General features: G+C 37.2%; 1 pseudogene; it reads left to right on the top strand.

The window, feature by feature from the left end:
• Positions 1-311: 311 nt before the first annotated feature.
• LOC102812589 lies at positions 312-908 on the top strand (annotated as a pseudogene).
• Positions 909-3,264: the final 2,356 nt, after the last annotated feature.

Genomic DNA, 3,264 nt, shown 5'->3' with positions numbered 1-3,264 from the left:
TACAGAATTAGACTGTATCTTATTAAATTTCTTTGGAGATAGAAAAGAGATAAAATAAGGAAGTATAGGTGAGACAGAACTGAGCACCACCAAGAAAGAAGAGCCAGGAGGGAATCCTGTCCTTCGGACCCAGAGTTCTTGAGCTGTAAACCTTCTGAACCCGGAAGATGATTGATATCAAAACATATGAAGATTCATGTGGCAGGCCCACACATACTGAAAAGAGACAAAAAACACCTTCCTAAATTGTGAGCCAACAGAGAAAAGAATGTCTTCCCTTAGAGCTAGCAGCCTGAATTGAAATGTGACTTATGGTTTTCCCAAAACCAATGACTGTGTTGGAGTATTCATTCAGTTTGCCAGCTGCAAGTTCCTATGAAGGATACATTAAATACCTTGACTAATTTCTTAAGTTATATGACTTAGAAGAACAGAAGTATCTAACGGTCTATGCTAATGGAGTAGTTTTTTTTAACAGAAGGGCCCTGTTTATACTGTGTGTCAGTTTCCTCTTCATTTACTGGGAAATGCAGTGGTATAAGTGATCATGAATATGGCTATTCCAGAGGAAACCCTTGTATTCTAGTGAACATGAACAGAATAATTGGATTAAAACCTAAAGGAAAAGCAAGGATATTATGGACTTCAAAGAATGAACAAGTGACAGTTAAGACTTCCTCTCCCAAAGGATTTATAGACATGAAGCATTTTCCATATTATGGTGTCAGGGAAAGTGCATGTGGAGTATTGACAATACTTGCTGTCAAAGCATCATTTGGTCCTCTTAACAGTACCTAGAAAAAAGTGACATTTGAATGCACGATTGATGGATCACCTAACCTAAAAAATTAAGATGATCATGACAAGTTTGGGGACAAATTGCATTCAAAATCACAGTGAATGCATAGTATGAGTAGGATATCTCTACAAAGTAAATGTTGTGTTGTCTGTCTTCATTTTGTATCAGCTGGACCTACCATTCTAGAATGAGACCACCTTGGAGAAAGGTGGGTGGTACATGACACTGGGGTAACATCATAGTGTGCTTCCAGATCATAATGTTCATGTCCTCCGAAGTAGGTGCCTATTGCCTCTGCTGCCCTTTGAACCAGTGTACAGACTGGTAAATACCTGACTGAGATCATGTATAATGGGGTCTGATTTTATTTTTATGTGGTTTAATTGCCAATTTTTGTGCTTTGTAAATACTTTTTGGATTTAACACAGGTTAACTGTCATTTTGTTACCAACACAATTTTAGGGATAAAAGAATATCTGGTACCTGATCAACATTAAGTGACTATACAGCAACAATAAATGTGGTGTGTGGAAAACCCTCAAACTGTGTGTGTGAGGAGGAAAAAAGTAATAAAAGTGGATTTGAAAGTGTTAAAAAAAATCTATTTAGTATTATTCAATATCATTTAAAGTGACATTTAACATATTTTTTTCTCAACTGCATAATATTCTAATATGTCGGTGTGCCATAGTTTATTCAATCATTATCCTACATGCATTCTGGTCAATTCTAAAATTTTGTCATTAAAAAGATGTCGTAATGACTAACTTAGTTACTCTATTATTTCATATATACTTTGGAGTGTGTTTTCAGGATAATTTTCTAACAGTGGTTTATGCTGAATAAGCATAAACCCCCTTCTGAATACACCTCTAAAGGGGTTGCTGTTGTTGGTAGGTGAAATTGAGTGAGTTCCGACTCATAGCAACCCTATGCACAACACAATGAAACATTTGCCCACTTGTTTGCAATTCTCACAATCATGGGGAACTTTGAGCCCATTGTCCATAGTACCAACCCATCTCATTGGGGAGCTTCGTCTTTTTCGTTAACCATCACTTAAATAGGCATGATAACTTTCTCTAAGGACTGGTCTATCTTGATAATATGCCTGAAGTATGAGAGACAACAAGTCTGACCATTCACAAGTCTGACCATTCTGGTGTCTAAGAAAAATTCTGACCGTTCCTCTTTAAACACAAATGTGTTTGTTTCTCTGCCAGTCCATGGTATTATAATATTTTTCTCCAACACCATAACACAAATTCATAACTCAATTCTTCTGTAGGCTTCCTTATTCAATGTCTAATTTTCACATGTATATGAGACTATTGAAAATACCATGACTTAAGACAGGCACACCTTAGTCCTCAAACTGGTATCTTTGCTTTTCAACCTTTAAAGAGGTCTTGTGCAGATTTTCCTAATGCAATACATCATTTGATTTATTGACTCCTGCTTCTATGAGTGCTGATGGTGAATCCAAGCAAACTGAAGCCTTTGACACCGTCAATCATTTTTCCATAGATCATGATGCTATTTATTGGTGCAGTTGAGAAGATTTTTGTTTCCTTTACATTGAGGTGCAACCCAGAGCAAAACTGTGCCTTTGATCTTCATCAATAAGTATTTTAAGTCCTTTTCACTTTCAGAAAACAAGGCTGAATCATCTGAATATTGCAGGTTGTTGAAGAGTCTTCCTCCAATCCTGATGAACGTTTTTCATCATCTAGTCCAGCTTCTTGGATTATTTGTTCAACATACAGATTGAATAATTATAGTGAAAGAATATAACCCTGCTGTACACCTTTCCTGCTTTTAAATAATTCAGTGTCCCCTTGGTCTGTTCAAATAACTGGCTCGGGTCTATATATATAGGTTCCTCATGAGTACAATTAAGTGTTATGTGATACTCATTCTTTGTAATACTATCCGAAGCTTACCATGATCCACACAGTTTTTGTATAGTCAATAAAGTAAACATATTTCTGGCACTCTGCTTTTAGCCAAGATCTATCTGATATCAGCAATTATAATGCTCATTTGTCATCCTCATCTGAAGTTAGATTAATTTCTGGAAGTTCCTTGTCAATGTACTGTTGCAGTAGCTTTTTAATTTTCTTTAGCAAAATTTTACTTGTATATGTTGTTGTTTTTGTTGTTGTTAGGTGCCATCCAGTCGGAACTGACTCATAGTGACCCCATGCACAGCAGAATGAAACAATGTCCGATCCTGGGCCAACCTCACTACCGCTGCCACACTTGAGACCATCAATGATGCCACCTGGCCAATGCATCTTCTTGGGGGGTCTTCCTCTTTTTCTCTGACCCTCCATCTTACCAAGCATGATATCCTTCTCCAGTGACTGTTCCCTCCTGACAATATGTCCAAAGTATGAGAGAGGAAGTTTAGCCATCTTGGCTTCTAAGGAGCACTCTGGCTGCACTTCTTCCAAAACAGATCT

The sequence above is a fragment of the Chrysochloris asiatica genome, unplaced genomic scaffold (assembly GCF_000296735.1).
Source record: "Chrysochloris asiatica unplaced genomic scaffold, ChrAsi1.0 scaffold00185, whole genome shotgun sequence".
Taxonomy (NCBI): Eukaryota; Metazoa; Chordata; class Mammalia; order Afrosoricida; family Chrysochloridae; genus Chrysochloris; species Chrysochloris asiatica.
This window is presented reverse-complemented; position numbering and strand designations above follow the sequence as displayed.